Consider the following 19,045-nt stretch of genomic DNA (forward strand, 5'->3'; position numbering starts at 1 on the left):
CTGTACCCCAGTCACACACTGTAACTCAGTCACACACTGTAACTCAGTCACACACTGTATTCCAGTTACATACTGTACCCCAGTCACACACTGTAACTCAGTCACACACTGCAACTCAGTCACACACTGCAACTCAGTCACACACTGTACCCCAGACACACACTGTACCCCAGTCACACACTGTAACTCAGTCACACACTGCAACTCAGTCACACACTGTACCCCAGACACACACTGTACCCCAGACACACACTGTAACTCAGTCACACGCTGTACCCCAGTCACACACTGTATTCCAGTTACATACTGTACCCCAGTCACACCCTGTACTCCAGTCACACACTGCAACTCAGTCACACACTGCAACTCAGTCACACCCTGTACCCCAGACACACACTGTAACTCAGTCCCACACTGTAACTCAGTCCCACACTGTACCCCAGTCACACATTGTACCCCAGTCCCACACTGTAACTCAGTCCCACCCTGTACTCCAGTCACACACTGTAACTCAGTCACACACTAACTCAGTCACACCCTGTACCCCAGACACACACTGTAACTCAGTCCCACCCTGTACTCCAGTCACACACTAACTCAGTCACACCCTGTACCCCAGACACATACTGTAACTCAGTCCCACACTGTAACTCAGTCCCACACTGTACCCCAGTCACACATTGTACCCCAGTCCCACACTGTAACTCAGTCCCACCCTGTACCCCAGTCACACACTGTAACTCAGTCACACCCTGTACCCCAGTCACACCCTGTACCCCAGTCACACACTGTAACTCAGTCACACCCTGTACCCCAGTCACACACTGTAACTCAGTCACAACCTGTACCCCAGTCACACACTGTAACTCAGTCACACCCTGTACCCCAGTCACACACTGTAACTCAGTCACACCCTGTACCCCAGTCACACACTGTAACTCAGTCACACACTGTAACTCAGTCCCACCCTGTACCCCAGTTACATACTGTACCCCAGTCACACATTGTACCCCAGTCACAGATGGTTTTCTATCCCGCTCTCGAGGAAGGATCTGACCTGTTCACTACATCCCTTCCATAGCACTGAGGATATTAATTTGCATGTGTGGCCCACATTTTAGCACTCCATGGCACAACATGCTGGAACTCCTCCATTGTCTTCCCCTTGTTTTTGGATACGTTCACTTTTTAAATCACCCTTTTACAGCTTGAGATTTTACGAACAAGTGTACAGTTGGCTGATTTTTCATGAACAAGCACCTCATTTGCCACAGCTCAGTAAATACAAAGTTAAAGCAAAAAGGCAGCTTTCGCCTGGGGCTGGAAACCTGAGTACATATGCCTCACAGGCTCTTCTTTCTCGGTGCATGAAGGACCTATTCTGAATGGATTACCTGCTGTGGGACATAGCATTAGCTGCTTTAAAATGTAAAGACTTGTGGTAATCGGGCAGGCCTGTTTACACACGGATTGTACAGCAGATTTGCTTGTGTGAAGCCTAAATGAAGAACCCCATGGTTTCCCTAACAGAGAGCGTCCATTATTAGAGTAAAACTAACCCGATTATTATATAATTAGCTCATGGCATTTCCAGCCCTGGGTTATTACCTTTGCAGCCGGGTACATTTTTAATATGGCTATTTTTGTAATGGTGAGGCCAATTATGATTTAGGTGTCCCAGGCAGTAATCATCAGTTGACAAAGAAAGCGACTTGCTTCATCTCTGTGTGACAATCATCAAACAATACACTCGATCAACAAGGTGCTTCCATCTGTAGGCGGCAGAAGCCTTCTTACTCACTATGTGGGAAAACGCTCCTCTTGACACCAAAGCTGGAAATATAGGTCAGCACTTCCATACAAATATTATGGCAGGTTTTCGACAAGAACCCGCTGGTTTCAGTTAGATTCCCAGCCACCCATGGCAGATTGAGGCCATGGCGATTTTAACTGTTTCATGGTATCAGCAATAGAGATTGGGCTGGAGCACATCTCTTGAAAGCATTGCAGTCTATGGGGGATAAGTTGTTTGCACTCGTTTTCAGGCGCGAACCGGGTGGCGCGCGTACTGCACAAGCAAACAAGGCCGGCCCCAGGACCGCCCGAAATTGATGCGAGCTGCCGGAGCCACCAGATAAACTTATGTTTTTGGTGGTGGCCACTTGCTCCACTCAGGGCAGCCCACTTTTTCATAGGGGTCCTAAAACAGGCATTAGGCCCCTCGTTGGAATATGCAAGGGGCCTAACACCTTTTTTAGACAGCCCCCACCCACCATCGCCGGCCGCCTGAAAAATGGCCTGAACTAATATCAGGTCAGAGGTCGTTCAGGCATCCTTGGGGCACAAAGCATTGGTCCCCGAAATTGGCCTCCGTTGCGTCCTTTTACACCCGTAAACCGGGAGCAATGCAGTCTAATTTCTACCCCCATGACTCTGAATAGCCTAGGAGCTGATCTAGAGTCTCCCAATCCCTGGAAAGCTTTCTATTAGGTGGGAATGTAGAGTATCCAGTCAATAGCATGCTTTCCTGAGATCAGGCAGCTCCAGACCGATACATGTGCTATGCAGGAGAGGTCTGGTTACTTTCCGAAACACTATTACAAGTTGGCCAACCATCTTGGTGTTGTTGGTTAAGTGATTGTTGTATGACAGATTGGATCCTTGTTTGACTTTAACATGCATATGTTCCAAAAAATGGTTTCTTACAGGATTCATAATTAAAATCACTAATGCTTTGGGGAAAGTTGGCTGACGTTTTTGTACCTTTGATGTCCAGGCCCAACTGCTCTTTTGTGCATCTGGAATCAGGCCTCCAAAAAGCTCCTATCATTCAGTGCAGTGACCAGATTTTTAAATGAAATGAAAAAAATGTGATTTATGGAGTCGCGAAAATAAATTGAAATGAGCTGCTCTGCTGGAAAATGCATCTGAATATTTCAGTTAAAAAGGCTTTAATTTTAAAATGCCAAGATGCACAGATGATGTTCATGTAAGCAGGCTTTTTGACTTAGACTGTGGGCACAGAATTACAGGTTTAAAATTAATAAGCCACAAGTGAAATTGAAGGCTAGAAAAACATCTTTTCCCCACAGAGCAGTGGAACATTTACCCGGGAAAAGTAATTGTGGCTACAACAATTCACTCCTTCAAAAAGGAACTGGATACCTATCTGGTTAGGATTGGCATTGATGGTTATTGGACACGGTCTGGACAGAGGTGAACGAAAATACTCCACTGAACGTAGTGGGGGAGGAATTGGAAATTGTCGCGCCCGTTTTTAGGGGGGGAGAAATGACCAAATCTGGGTCGTGATCTCTTGTGTGTGACCTTCCATGGAAGCGCACCAACTGCCAAATTGGAAAATGGCGACTACCACCGAAATGGCCCACTGCATCCACCTGAAAGAGGCATTAGGCGCCTTGAATATGCAAATTGGGGTCCTAAAGCCAGTTTTAGGACCCCGATCGAAATTCGTCATTAGGCCTCTGATGACCCAGTTAATCCGGGTCATTGGAGGCCTAATCTGTGGTCCTTAAAGGAGGCCACACAGGGTGCCGCCAACAAAAAGGTAAGTGAACTTTTTTTTTATAGTTTTGCTTCTCCTGGCTCTGTGAAATTACTGTAGGTAGCTGCCAGCCTGGGCCTACCCCCACATCCCCCACTCTGGTTTGCTTCCCTCCCCCTCTCAGGGCCTACCTATGGGTCAGCTTAGCATCGAGCTGGACAAATTTCTTAAGGCCCTGACCGGTGAGTTGCATCGGTACACCTGATTGGCATCCGCAGCTCGCCAGTTTAGTGCAGATGAGTCCCGAGGTCTGTTTTCAAGCGGGCCTTGAGCTGATGTCTTCAGGCCTGTAGTTCTAGTGCTGCAAGGGCCGGGGCAGGGGATATAGTTCTGTGCAGAAGAGAAGCGGGTTGAATCGTGAAGACATCGGGATGGATGAACATTCTGGAATTTTGTTTGGTCACCTTTGGGATCAGGAATTATTCATGTTTATCCTTCTCCCAGGGGTTCAAATAACAGCAACAACAACTTGCATTTATATAGCGCCTTTAACATAGTAAAACATCCCAAGGTGGGGTAGAGTGCGCAATAAGAAACTTTGTGCATTTTTAAAAATTCATTCTCACAATGTGGGTGCTGTGAGGAGGTGGTGATAACGGAATGGTTTGCTAGGCCACTATCAGAGAGCCATTAAGAGTCAGTCACATAGGTGTGGGACTGGAGTCACATGTAGGCCAAGGTAAGGAGGTTTCCTTTCGCTAAAGGACATTAGTGAACCAGTTTGGGTTTTTAACGACAATCCGACAGCTTTACTGTCACTTTTACTGATACCAGCTTTCTTTATTTACAGATTTTTCAAACCATGGTAGGATTTGAACTCACATTCTTTAGGCCATTATTAGGCCAAGCTCTCAGGATTATTAGTCCAGTAACATAACCATTACACTACCTTACCCATGGTTGTTAAAGGAGTGGATTTGTTGAGCTTAATGGCCTTTTCGGATTTCAAGTTATCTTATGTTGTTGGGCCGTATTTACAATGTATCAGTCCTTTAAAGTGCATTTTGAATGTATACATAAGCCGACTATCTGAACTTGAGTCTCGAACTTGCGCTTATAGCGTGTCTCTATCCAGCTCCATTTTCTGTATGTGCGACTGCAGGAAGTAAAACGGAGAAATGAAAAGAATTTGCTGGGTGATATTCGAAGTTGGACGTGGCTTGTCCCACTTTTCAAAGTTGAACGTCCCAGTTTTGAAAATCCGAATTGTGATCAGCTTACATTATAAGCAAGCTGACCTTCGCGTGCCCTAATTCATTTAATTGGCATTCAACTGAAAACACACAAAGAAGTGAATTTGGCATCCTTCCCATGAACTCATTGCCTCCCCTGGACTTCTACTCGCTATAGTCTGGAAATTATACAGTCATATCAAATTACTCTTTTCGCTATTTGGGCAACGGCATAAACCCATTTTAAAATAAACAGGTAACACATGCATTAAAATAACGGAGAGTTGAATTTGATATGAGTACGTTACGCCTTCACACTGTGACATTGCTCACAGTAATTTCCAAATTAATGTTTTTGCAAGTCGTTAACAGGAGCTGCATGCTGCCATTTGGTGTTCAGGGTATTTCTCAAATGTGATGCCACAGTGGGGCTGCTGAACCTTTGCTGGATGTTTACATCAACTGTTCAAAAGGAGATATAGGTGTGGGAAATACATCAGATAGCAATAGTAAGCTGTGTTGGCCTGCGCACGCTGCTCATTAACTTTTGCTGATTATCAAATTTGCAGGGACTTTGGGGGTGCAATTCGTCTTGGGCAATACGCTAGCTCATCGGCAGCCCGGTTAACACCCCATCTGATTTTCTTCCCCAGTGACTTCAATGGAAAAGAAAATTAAGCGGAGAGTTAAATGGACTGCCAATGCACTGTCATCATTTTGCACTAGCGCCTAAGATGAGTTTCATCCCCTTTGGCTTTCTATTAGTGGCCTGTAAACAGTGTGAGTACAACAAGGCATTCCTATTGATTTTCTTACCATGTAGTTCTAAGTTATCTTTTGCCCACTTAATAGCGAGATAGGAGGGCAATGATGTCAATACACACTGTGCCCCTTCCACCCACCCGTCAAGAAAGGGTGCTTTGTCCAAGCATATTTTGCCGAAGCAGCAAGATACCAAAAGTATAGGTTTAGTAAGCAGCTCATTATAGATGTCTGTCATGGAACCAACCCCTGGACACATCACAAAATAAATACAGATCAGGAAGGAGAAGAAGAAGAAAAGGAACTTGCATTAAGTTTTTATGACCACAGAATTTCCCAAAGTGATTCACAGTCAATTAGGAATTTTTCAAGCATTGCCAATGTTGTTTTCTAGGAATATAGGCCATCTAATTTGCACACAGCAAAATTCCACAAATAGTAATGAGATGAATGACCAGTTAATATATTTTTTTGGCAGTGTTGGTCGAGGGAAGAATGTTAGCCAGAACACTAGGAGAACTCCCTGCTCTTTTTTGAAAAAGCACCATGGTATCTTTTAATTTAGACTGTGATTGAGGAATTGAAACTATGAGCAAAATAAAGCCCAAATGGATAAAGCTTCAAACAAGCCCACGTGGAATGGATGCCAAACAAAAGCTAATGCTGTGTCAATGAACTCCTTACAACCTCGGCCTGGTAATTTTGTACTTACGAATGATCAACAGTCACACTCAAATCCTGTTTCATTTCCTCCTGTGCTACTGAATACCCCTTTATTACATAGAATTACAGGACAAAAAAACAGGCCATTCGGCCCAGCTGCTCTATGCCAGCGTTTATGCTCTACACAAGCCTCCGTCTACCCCTGTTCATCTAACCCTCTCAGCATGTACTTCTATTCCTTTCTCCCTCATGAGCTTATCTAGCTTCCCTTAAATGCATCTATGCTATTCGCCTCAACTACTCCTTGTGGTAGTGAGTTCCACATTCTTACCACTTTCTGGGTCCCAGCAAGTTCAGCCTTTCCTGATAAGTATATCCTCTAAATTCTGGTATCACCCTTGTGAATCTTTTTTGCACCTCCTCCAGTGCCTCTATATCTTTTTATAATATAGAGACCAGAACTATGCAGTTTTTATATTATGGGAGACCAGAACTGTGCAGAGTTTATGTTTGCCTGTTTCTATGCTGCAGGCTCTATGTAATTCTATGTAATGAAGGGGTATTCATTATGTATGCCTTTGCGGTTTCCTGTGCCAATGTACATATCTATGTTAAAATCCATTTTCCAGGTCTTAACACATCAGCTGAATTGGCCCCAAGCTCTTTCAATGTTGTTTATCTCACTTCTTTTTTGTCATCTTGCTTGGCAAATTTTATAATATTGCAAATGTATTCCACTTGAAATCTCATTGCACTTAAGACCATTACAGAGAGGAGACTTCATTTGAAACAGGATACCTACTGGAGAGAAAAGACTGTAATCTCATCTGTCAGAGTTGGATCTGATCCCAAGTCCCAGAGGTGAAAGGACAGAATGTGGTTTAACCTATTTCCTGACTGGATTGATTTTCAAAACCTTATGGGGAAAGGTTTTCTCTGGTCACTATGTGTTGTGACATCGTCAACATGACAAGGCTGCTATTTCTAGTAAAATCATAAAACCATTGGAAAAGAAGTTCCTTTTTCTGAACACAATGGCAGCAAGTCTACTGATTGAGAAAAACAGGAACACCAATAGCTTGAAAGCTTGTTCTTGAACTTGACGATCCGGATTCTTTCCCCTCAGTCTGGTTCAGTAAAAACTGAAGTCGAGTACATTTTAAAGTTCATCACAACTTTAATAGCAGGGTTCTTAGTCTGCAGCATTGATTTGGACTCCTGATAGAGTCCCTCTATGCTGGCAGAGCAAGAACAGAAACATACAGAAATCCACACGTTTTTATACAAATCAATAGGGTTGGAACATACTTAACGAGGGTCAACACCAATCATAAGCCGGGCACAGGTTGCCATGCGAGGTTACATTATTTCCGGCCAATCATAAATCGTCCATGTGCTGATCATGCTGCTGTTAGACATCAAAGGGGATACTTCCTCACCTTCCAACTTGGAATGTTCTTCCCTGTCCCTTCTGTTCCTTATCTCCCAACCTGGAATGTCTTTCAACTTTGGCTAAGCTCGTTACCTATATTGATCTGCCATAAACATGGAGACATTCAGACCAGTCCTTGAATCACATCAAAGACTCTACATTGATAAGACCATGCAAACCTGCTGACTACGCAAACATATGGCCCAGCAGGAGGCCAGGCCACCTGTACCAATCTCAGTTACTAACTAATTAACCCTTTCTAACCATTTTGCATTCTGCTTCTTTGCCACGTAGACATTTTAATATTTTACCGAAAACTGACCACGTAGGGATTCTCAAACTAAGGGCCATAAATAAAAGATAGTCACCAATAAATCCAATAGGGAATTCAGGAGAAACTACTTTATCCAGAAAGTGGTTAGAATATGGAGTAGTTGAGGCGAATGGCATAGATGCATTTAAGGGAAAGCTTGATAAACACATGAGGGAGAAAGAAGGTTATGTTGATAGGGTTAGATGAAGAGGGGTGGGAGGAGGCTTGTGTGGACCATTTACACTGGCATGCACCAGTTTGGCCGAATGGCCTGTATCTGTGCTGTAAATTCTATGTAATCCTACTTTGTATGCTTACAGCTGCGCACACTGTTCTCCAAATAACTAGTGAACACTGCTGTGATTTGTTGGAACTTGATGGAAAGCTTCCAGTGCTAAGCGGTTGTCAAGATTTATCTGCATCATTTGTTTCAGCGGAAAGTCCACAAAAAGATCCATATGATCTTCTCCCTTGAGACCTCCTCCCTCTGTTTTTCATGGAAAGATCACACAGAGGTCAGTGCGAGGTCCTCAAGGGTGTAATGAACAGTGCGTTCTCTTAAAGATGATGTATTGTCAGAAATGCTTTACCTCCTAGTAGGAAAAAAATGCTGTTCTTAAATAAAATGATAAAGTATCAAAAATATTGCTGGAAGTTCAAGGCTTCTGTAATCTTCCCAGTATATTTTTAGAGAGTTTCAAAAATGGAACCTTTGTATAAGGTGTTTCATAAAAAGGTGACACTTAGTCCAATAACAATAAGGATTACTTAGGCTCACGTTCCAACCACCATCTTAGATTTTACTGCTCTGTTCTCCTTGCTAATCCCTCCATGGCCTCGCCCCTCCCTATCTCTGTAACTTCCTCCAGCCCTGCAACCCTCCGAGATCTCTGCGTTCCTCCAATTCCGGCCTCTTGCGCATCCCCGATTTTAATCACTCTGCCATCGGTGGCCGTGCCTTCAGCTGCCTAGGCCCTAAGCTCTGGAATTCCCTCCCTAAACCTCTCTGCCTCTCCACCTCTCTCTCCTCCTTTAAGTTGTTCCTTAAAACCTACCTCTTTGACCAAATTGGTTACCTGTCCTAATATATCTTTATGTGGCTCGGTGTCAAATTTTGTCTGATTTTGTCTGATGACACTCCTGTGAAGCGCCATGGCATGTTTTACTTCATTAAAGGCACTATATAAATGCAAGTTGTTGTTGTTGTTGATAAGTTAACAATTTATAACCTTAGGTTGTTATTCACCCATCACCTCTGTGCTCGCTGACCTATATTGGCTCCCAGTCCGGCAATGCCTCGATTTTAAAATTCTCATCCTTGTTTTCAAATTCCTCCAGGGCCTCACCTCTCCCTATCTCTGTAACCTCCTCCAGCCCTATAACCCTCTGAGGTCTCTGCGCTCCTCCAATTCCGGCCTCTTGTGCATCCCCGATTTTAATCGCTCCACCATTGGCGGCTGTGCCTTCAGCTGCCTAGGCCCTAAGCTCTAGAATTCCCTCCCTAAACCTCTCCACCTCTCTACCTCTCCCTCCTCCTTTAAGACTCCACTTAAAACCTATCTCTTTGACCAAGCTTTCGGTCACCTGTCCTAATATCTCCTTATGTGGCTCGGTGTCAAATTTTGTTTGATAATCGCTCCTGTGAAGCGCCTTGGGACGTTTTCCTATGTTAAAGGCCATTATATAAATACAAGTTGTCGTTGTTGTTAAAGGCGTCAAAATGAGGTCGGTTGTCCTTAGTGTCCCATTAACACTGTTGATGCAGCCGGTTCCATTTTAAAAGGGGCCTACCGCCAGGTGTCCAAAGCTCCTGCCTGTTTCAGTCGATGGGCCCCTTTGAATATGGAAATCCGGGTCCTATGATGTAAATAGGATTCTGATTGCCATTTTAGGTTGGAACGGGTTGGAGCCGACACAATGAATTCCCTCCCTTCGCCTCTCCACCTCTCTCTCCTCCTTTAAGATGCTTCTTAAAATCTACTCTTTGACCAAGCTTTTAGTCAAACATCCTAATATCTCCTTCTTTGGCTTGCTTTCAATTCTTGTCTGATTACTCTCCTGTGAAGTGCCTTGGGACCTATCCATACATTAAAGGCGCTATATAAATGCAAGTTGTTGTTAGTTCACATGACATCCAGTATAATGTGTAATATTCCGTAGAGCTTTCAGGATGGGTACTCGGTTGACATCATATATGGGGAACTCCACCATTTAGTTTCTCATTGGAGTTCTTATCTGACTTTCAATTGTTCAGATAACCATTTCTATGCATCTTATAACTGACTTTTTTTTATTGGCACTTAATCAATTCTGATTATGCGCTTTTTATTAATTTAAAAAGAAAATGTTCACCCATTTACATTCTGAGGCCCCTTCATGTATCAAATGATTGCCAATCAAGAAAACTGCTGCCAGCCTCCCATCCCCTGTAAGTACTAGCCCCTTCTCCAAGGCTGCAAGGCCTCACTCTCCCGGATGCTTACAAACGCTCCCGAGACTTTTGGCAAGTGCTGTCAGGCCCTACATCCGAATGTTGCTTGACCATTTCCACCTGAGACCGTCCACCACCAAAGTGCCACCAGGCACACCATGTTTGTCCCTCCCCACAAATTCTTATTGCCAACCTGCACCAACACAGTCTGGATTTGGGTAAGTGAGGTGTGTCCGTTTTGGGAAAGTGTGTGGCGAACCAAAACTTCCCCTGTTGAGGATGGTCTCAGCAGCAGTTTTCTTGAGCAAGGTGGTGTGTTTCTGCATATATCAGACACCCTGCTATCCAAGGACAAAATCTGGTTTATAACCAGCCATCGAGAGGTCCACAGGAAAGGTCTTGGGAGGTTCTCCCTCTGATCTGGTGGGGAAGCACTTACCCCCATGTAGAAACTCCTGATGACAGCATGGCTAACGATTGAAACTCACCATGGGGAAAGAATTGCTGTTATCGTCATGTGTAGTGACATCGTAACCATGTCAACGAAGATTTCCTCCTGTCAGTGTTTCTGGTGAAGTCACAAATGTATTCAAAACACATTTCTTCTTAGGCTCCCAAGATGGTAGAACTTACCGTCATCAGTCTTCTCATCCAATAAGCAGGATTTTAAAACCACCACTTCCTAATTTATCTCACCTTCCCTTTTATTCTATTCAACCTTGGTAAAGGCCCTGCACTATAGACCTTGGCCTTCACCTTCTTTGCTCAGTATCTTCCTCTTTGTCTTTTCAGAAAGAAACTAGCTTCATGTACTTTTATTTTTAGACACAGAAGTAAACTTTGATATTTATTATGGTCAGTCTTTTTATGGATTAAGCACAGTACTTTGAATAACATCTAGCGAAATCCAAGTGCACTGTAACTAAATGGAGCTAGTATCTATATTGGGTAAAGCTATTCTGAACACTGGTGATTACTGTCCTATACTTTGGTTTCAGGCACTACAACACTTCTAAAACAGTCTACCACTTTATCCTTCAACCACACTCACTATTTATATAATGTATCCCCATGTTTGATGTATCAGTCTTTTGGGCTGAGGAGGCTATACTCGTTCTGCTCAAGTGCACTGTGCAGCTGCTTGTTTACATCAGATTTTGCAAGGTGGAAAAAGAATGTTATGTTCTTTCTGCTGAATATCAATGAAACATGAAATCGCTGCATTCTACTGACTCATTAGTGGGTTGAATTCACTACCATGTCAAAAGCACAATAGGAAGAAGCAGTTCACATAGACGTTCATTGTGAGATTGTGGGGTGCACGGGGAGGGGGGAGGGGAAACTCGAACACACATTAGGTCAAATAAGGGATCCAAACCATGTCCGAAAGACGTGTTTGGAAGTAAAAGAAGAAGCACCTTTCATGGCCACAGGATGTCCCAAAGTGCATTACAACCAGTGAAGTACTTTTTGAAGTGTAGTCACTGTTGTAATGCAGGAAACGCAGCAGCCAATTTGTGCACAGCAAGGTCCTGCAAACAGCAATGTGGTAATGACCAGATCATCTGCTTTAGTGATGTTGGTTGAGGGATAAATATTGGCCAGGACACCAGGGAGATCTCCCCTGCTCTTCTTCGAGATAGTACCATGGTATCTTTTATGTCCACCTGAGAGGGCAGACGGGGCCTCGGTTTAACATCTCACCCGAAAGATGGCACCCTCCAACAGTGCAGCACTGTAGTGTCAGCCTAGATTTTGTGCTCAAGGGTCTGGAGTGGGACTATGAATCTCACAACCTTCTGAATCAGAGGCATGAGTGCTACCCATTGAGCTACATTGGCTGGTAGGGTGAACAAATGTCAAGAAGTCAAGATCAGATTCACTTTTCTTCTGAATTCACATTAAAATAGTATTACAATTTTAATTGCAAGTAATTTTTATAAAAGATTAATTTATTACACTGTTTTAAACAGCATAATCAAAACTTTCACAAATAGTTGATACTAGAATTAATATTAGAAGTATTGATTACTTTGGTGTCCATTCACTTACCCTAACACTTATCAGATCGAAGTGGCAGGCAGAGAGAACCGACAGATTTCAACTTGAGTAGTTGCGTTTATGAATTGGCCGTTATCCAAACTCTCTCCCACCATGGATGTTGCACCTGGGAATACCTGAGTACATTAAGAATGATGGTTATTGGGAGGAAATATAGGTTTTCAATATCACACAAAAACAAATCCTAGTTGATTTTTCCCAGGGGAGTGTTATCAGTATTTTCAGTATTTTGCATTTTTTACAGTGTGCTTTTTTTGATGATCTATATTAGATAATAGTGATCAAAAAGCATATTTCAAACAGACCAGGAAGATCCCAGGCTTGATTCCCAGACCATGCTGAGTTCACCAATCTCAGCCAAGGTAGCAGCGAGGGTGCTACAATTGGCCTCATTGCATGGGGTTATGGGAAACGAAAGGTCAGCCAAAGTTCAGCCAATGGTCAATATCGATTGGCCTCTGTTGGAAGGTCCGTGAGATCAATTTTCATGTGTGGTGCACATTGGGTTGGCGGTGGGCAGTGCAATTGAGACACCTGCCCCACGGCACCAGCGAGGATCAAACCACTTTGATGGTCGGGCCTCATTTGAATCTCAAGGCTAACTGTCTGAATGTTGGCAGTGTTGATTGGCGGCTTGCCAATTTGGAGGGTGGGATTTCTTGCGGGCCCAACACTAATTTAAAATGAAATTGTATCTCTTAAAGGGAGATGTCTATTAACTTGTCAGTAATTTTTAGCACAGTTTTTCAACTTTGCATCAGAGATGTCTCCTGCTGGGACTCCAAGATATAGTTATGCAACGTTTGATGACCTAATGAAGCAAGTGAGGGCCTGGAGACAGGTCCTTTATCTGTTGGATGGTAGACGGGTGCCCAAGTAAATGCTGCAGCAGGCATGGAAGGAGATAGCTGAAAACATGAGTGCCAGAAGTATCATCTCCAGGACATGGTTGCAGTGCTGGAAGAAGTTCAGTGACCTTACCTGGACAACGAAGGAGAGAATTATGTTTTGCTATCTCTTTTGCTCAGGATGCTGCCTTGCCACAACACACTCGAAAACACTTCCTTCCCCCACATGATTCTCCTCCCATCTCAATGTTTCAAAGCACCAACCCTCCTTCTCATTATAAGCACACATTCACCAGCTGCTGCTGCCCTCAGAACCACCACAAACACCACTCTGCTTATACCTTCTAACAACTGGAAAGCATTTCACTCTTAAGCCAACTGCTTTCACATTTCACACTGGAGCCGCTCTCAGTAACACCTGCCTAACTTGCTCGCAACTTGTTGCTTCTCCATCTCAGCATGGCCACTGCTTCACACATCGGTACAAACCTTTACAAGAACCACATGTTTAATCACTCCCACTCTTCCTGCAGGACAAGCTGGCCCACAACACCCGGGATGGTGGGAAGAGCAGACCAGGAGATATTTGGCTGGAGGCCAAGCTCGGGTCGTAGCTCTGTTGAAGGGGACAAAGACAAAGGCTTTAGAAGCCCAGCATTCAGAAGATAGATCTTGCAAATGCACCAGCAATTGCTCAAGGCATTGGTCAGCCTGCCTACGAGCTGCCGTACCATTTCTTAACAATATGGAGGAATCCGCTTCCAACTTGTGTGACGTGCACAGTATCAACACTCCATAGTCCACGGTGGAGCATGTGGTCATCTTTATGGATGATGACCTGGGCCCTTTGTCCAGGAGTCTATGTCACCAGTACTAGTATCTTTGATCGGAACACAAACAGGTGTCATTCGGGCTCTCCTCTGCCTTCGAAAGGTTGGGGAATGCATTGACACTTCAAGCACATCACAGATCTTCCTACTTCCGCACAGATCAGTAGCAGTGTTCAGCTACAGACCCAGGGTAACGGCAGTGGCATAATGTCGTCCTCACTGAGGATGACAGCAAGCCTGCTCCCCGCCATCCCCTCAGCCAATGGAGCCAGAAAGGCAGCTGAGCCAGGCTGCCCCACCACAGTCAAGACACTGCAATCTGCAGTGGGCCCTCTCAGGTCCAAGATCTTAGAGGGCACCGACCACATGCTTCTCAATAAAAGCCCTGAGCACCAGCTGTGACTTCGTGGGTAGCACACTTACCTCTGTGTCAGAAGGTCATAGGTTCAAGTCCCACTCCAGGAACTTGAGTACAAAATCTAGGCTGACACTTGAGTGCTGCACTGCTGGAGGTGCTGTCGTTTGGGTGAGATGTTAAAACTGAGGCCTCAGGTGGACGTAAAAGATCCCATGGCACTATTTTGAAGAGCAGGGCAATTCTCCCTGGTGTCCTGGCCAACATTTATCGCTCAACCAACACCAATAGAACATATTAAACCGAGGCCTTGTCTGCCCTCTCAGGAGGATGTAAAAAAACTCAAAACATTATTTTGAAGAAGGGTAGGGCAGTTCTCCCCAGTGTCCTGGCCAATATTTATCCCCTCAACCAACATCATTAAAACAGATTATCATTAACAGGTCATTATCTCATTGCTGTTTGTGGGACCTTGCTGTGCGCAAATTGGCTGCCGCATTTCCGACATTACAACAGTGACTACACTGCAAAAAAAGTACTTCATTGGCTGTAAAGCACTTTGGGACATTCCGAGGTTGTGAAAGGCGCTGTATAAATGCAAGTCTTTTTTTTCTTTTTTTTTTCCAGCTCCTATGTTGAAGCCACTGGGGAGACACATTGTTGAAGTAATAAGATACGAGGAAAATGATGTACAAAAAGAGCCCTCAGAATTATTTAAGAAGTAATTGGATGCTACAATGGAAGAACATAAGGATCTGTCAGGATGGATGGATGAATTAAGACCTTCCTTATCTGTAACCATCTTGTGATCTTGTGAGGAGGAACAAGACAGAAAAGTTCAGAGGAGCAGAGAATTATGGATAAAATAAAGATCAGAAAGTTTGTGACAGAGAACTGCATATAAACCACAGGTTTGTTTTAAAATAAAGGCTGCTGCATTGGTTGTGAAGAATGACTGTTTCGTACCATCAGCAATAATGGGATTGTGGGTGATACATTCACGTGGAATTTTGGTGTGAAATGTCTCATGCAGTTACTGTGAAAATATTAGTGATGGATGTATCATGAAACAGTAACAAATTGCTATTTGTCCGGGCAGGCCCAGAATTATGTCTGTTGTCAAACATGTTGGATACAGCAATAATTGCTGATTATGATTCATAGCATAAGGATCTTCTTAGCAAAAGGATGTTTTAAAAATAGGAACTTCTAATGGGAAAAAAATATGCAAGAAGTTTCTCAGAAATATTTTAGTCATTAGCTTAAGTGAGCAGCTGACTGGAAAATTACTCTTCCAGCTCTTTGTGAACTTTCCTGTTGAGTCACGTGAAATATTGCGAGCTTATATTTCGCTACAGGGTGGACAATATTGGAATACAGAATACTGGAATCAGTGTTGGAGCTGTACAGTTCCCCAGTACAGTAGTCTCCACTGGCAGTAACCTTGTACTACGATAAGGGACACCATTTAATTGGCCACCTTACATTAGAGCCGAAGCATATGATGTAAAACATGAATCGTGATGGAACTGCCACAAGATTTCCCCACTGTGACATGACTATAATGACCACCTGTCAAGACTCAGCAAGTCGAACTACATGTAGCATCTAGCTCCTGCCATTCGTTAGTTGGAAACAAGTTATTTCTATATGATTTCATTTGACAACAAAAAGTGGAATTGAGTAAAGGAAACATGGATGCTGGAAATCTGAGCTAAAAGCAGAAAATATACAGAGGGGGTCAGTCAGCAGTTGAAAGAGAAAGAGAAGCTAATACTTTGGATGACATCTCTCATCAGGATGGTTCTGGTGAAGAATCCCAGCCTGTCTTTCACGTTGAGATGTTGACTGACCTGCTATGTATTTATAGCATTTTCTGTGCTTTATTAAATATTTAAAACAACAATATCAGTGTTCCCAGATTAGGGCCTCACTATTGACTGCATTTGTTTTTCATTGAAAACACAGCAAGGAGATTTAAACAACAACTTGCAATTATATAGCATCTTTAATGTAGTAAAACATCCTAAGGCGCTTCACAGGAGCATAATCAGACAAAATTTGACACAGAGCCACATAAAGAGATACTGGGACACGTTTTAAGGAGTGTTTTAAAGGAGGGGAGAGGTTTAGGGAGGGAAATTCCAGGGCTTAGGGCCTAGACAGCTGAAGGCAGGGCTGCCAATGGTGGGGCGAAGGAAATCGGGGATGCACAAGAGTACACAAATAAATAAGATTTTAGGATGCTCTGATAACTAGTAAAGGAATACCATAGTTGTGTTTTGGATATGACAGGCAATTAATCCAGAAGACAAAGTGTCACTTCCATAATGGGGTCCATTCATTGAAAATTGCTCGTTCTCTGATAGCTACATGCTCATAGGCAATGCACATATCCTGTCTTTCCTATTTCAACCGACCTGTAATGTCACAGTTTTAAAATTACGACTAACTGTTAATGAGCTATTAACAGCTATTAATATCTCTCATGCACTATTAACGTCTTCTCTCACTCCCATTTCCCTTTTAATTTAGCAGCTTGTCTTAAATATCACCACCCACCCCACTACAGTCCCTCCCGCCTGCACCCCTGTCTGTAGATAGGTTATTTCCAAGCAAAAATGCAGGATTTTCATGTTTGGAGACAGGCTGAAAGTTTAGCTTGCAAGCGTGTTTGGTGAACTGCAGCGTATACAATAGGCTTTGCCTACTTACTGATCTACATGATACATTCAAATTACAGTAAAATAGTCACATTGAGGTGATTTTGTGGGTCCGGCTGTTGGAGCTATATATAGAGGAACTGTTTATGCAAGGGAGACATTTATGGGCATGTAAGAAACTCTCAGATTCCTCCACGCAGCACTGTGATACTTGCTGTTCATGAAGTTTAATGAATCAATGTGGAGAATCACTGTTAAGCACCTTAACAAGCAAAAAAGCGAGCATCTCTACCCTCATGAGACCCTATTTTCCTGACGCTTTCTCTCATTCACTTTATATTTTACTCCTTTCCATGTTGGAGCTGTTTTATTCACCTTTTGTCTTTCTTGTACCCTTTCACAGCCTGGCTAAGGTAATCTTTGTATAAAACATAGCACTACTAATTGATAAACTCCGTTTTTTCTTATGTTGTTAGAAAGAAGAAGGAATGACTTGCATTTATATAGCGCCTTTCACAACCTCAGGACAAGCCAAAGCGTTTTACAGCCAATGAAGTACTTTTGAAGTGCGGTCACTGTTGTAATCTAGGAAACGCAGCAGCCAATTTGCACACAACAAGGTCCCACAAACGGCAATGTGATAATGACCAGAAATCTGTTTTTTGTGGTGATGTTGGTTGAGGGGATAAATATTGGCCAGGCCACCAGGGAGTACTCCCCTGCTCTTCTTTGAAATAGTGCCATGGTATCTGAGAGGCAGATGGGGTCTTGGTTTAACATCTCATCTGAAAGATGGCACCTCCAACAGTGCAGTGCTCCCTCAGTACTGCACTGGAGTGCCAGTCTAGATTACATCCTCAAATCTTTGGAGTGGGACTTGATCCCATGACCTTCTGACTCAGAAGCAAGAATGCTACCACAGCGCCAAGGCTGACACCTATCTGTAAAATCACCTCTATTTTTATCTTACGGCTTATCTGGTGGCACTCCCTTTGTCACTGATGTTCACAGTACGGAATAACTAAAAGAAGAAAAAGTACTGTCAGTCTATAAGAAAACTCTCTTTAACGCTCCTTTATGAACACTGAATGTGGAACTAAATGAAAGATTGAGCTAAATTTGCCAAATTACCTCTTCTTCTGTTCTTTATGGACTCCGTCTCTGTCAACTTAAGTTGCACGCCAATCCTCCAAAAAGATGTTCTACTCTTAAAAAAAAAATGCGAGGAGCTAAATTATGCAGTTTGATCATACTGATCAATTCATCAGCAGGCATAAGTTATTTATGTTCTGGGTTTATAATGACTTGGAGAGGGGGAAATGGCATGCTGGGTCACTCAAAGTGCAGGCACAGCAAGGATCTATCCGGTATCATGTCTCTTTCCTAGCACAGTACTTCCTTAGTTTCTTGCTAGTCATGCAGATCAGTTGTTCACGCTGAGGAAGCAAATCTTCCATTAGTCCTGATGAAAATTACTTTGCATGAGGACAGATAGCATAAACCACAGTCGGAAATGTATAACTAAAGCAGAAAATGCTCAAAATACTTTGCAGCATCTGGGGGAGGGAACAGACAAGTTGCAGTCAGGTGCGGACTCTTCATCAGAACACAGAATTAAATTACGTGGCATGTAACACGCTGAAGGGTTCTGGTTGATGTCAGAAACAAGTGGAGTAAAGATTGAATGGTTTACACAGTAATCCAAATCATGAGAGTGGATTATATCCCTGAACACATTTGCAAACAGGCAGCTCTTTTCTTGAAAGTTATATAAATTTCATCACTAGAAGTTTTCTAGTCAAATTAATATTTTGTTGCTAGTCACTGCCTTTACAGCTTATCCTTTATCACTTCATTTTATTGGGTGCGATATGATATTATGATGATTATTCAGATTGTATAGAGTTTTATCAAGAACAACTAGTGTTATACGGAGGTACATCACTCCTA

The 19,045-nt window shown here is 43.2% G+C and overlaps 1 long non-coding RNA gene across 2 annotated transcripts in view; it reads right to left on the minus strand.

Moving 5' to 3' along the window:
* The window catches only part of LOC137322444 (uncharacterized), a 103,815-nt gene extending 85,565 nt beyond the window's left edge, over positions 1-18,250 (minus strand). For both annotated transcript variants that reach the window (XR_010963125.1, XR_010963124.1), the window contains exons 1-2: positions 18,227-18,250; positions 12,391-12,515 (exon numbers count right to left, since the gene is read on the minus strand). This is a non-coding gene — a long non-coding RNA (uncharacterized lncRNA). The remainder of the gene's footprint in view (positions 1-12,390; positions 12,516-18,226) is intronic.
* Positions 18,251-19,045: the final 795 nt, after the last annotated feature.

The sequence above is a fragment of the Heptranchias perlo genome, chromosome 6 (assembly GCF_035084215.1).
Source record: "Heptranchias perlo isolate sHepPer1 chromosome 6, sHepPer1.hap1, whole genome shotgun sequence".
NCBI classification, from domain to species: domain Eukaryota; kingdom Metazoa; phylum Chordata; class Chondrichthyes; order Hexanchiformes; family Hexanchidae; genus Heptranchias; species Heptranchias perlo.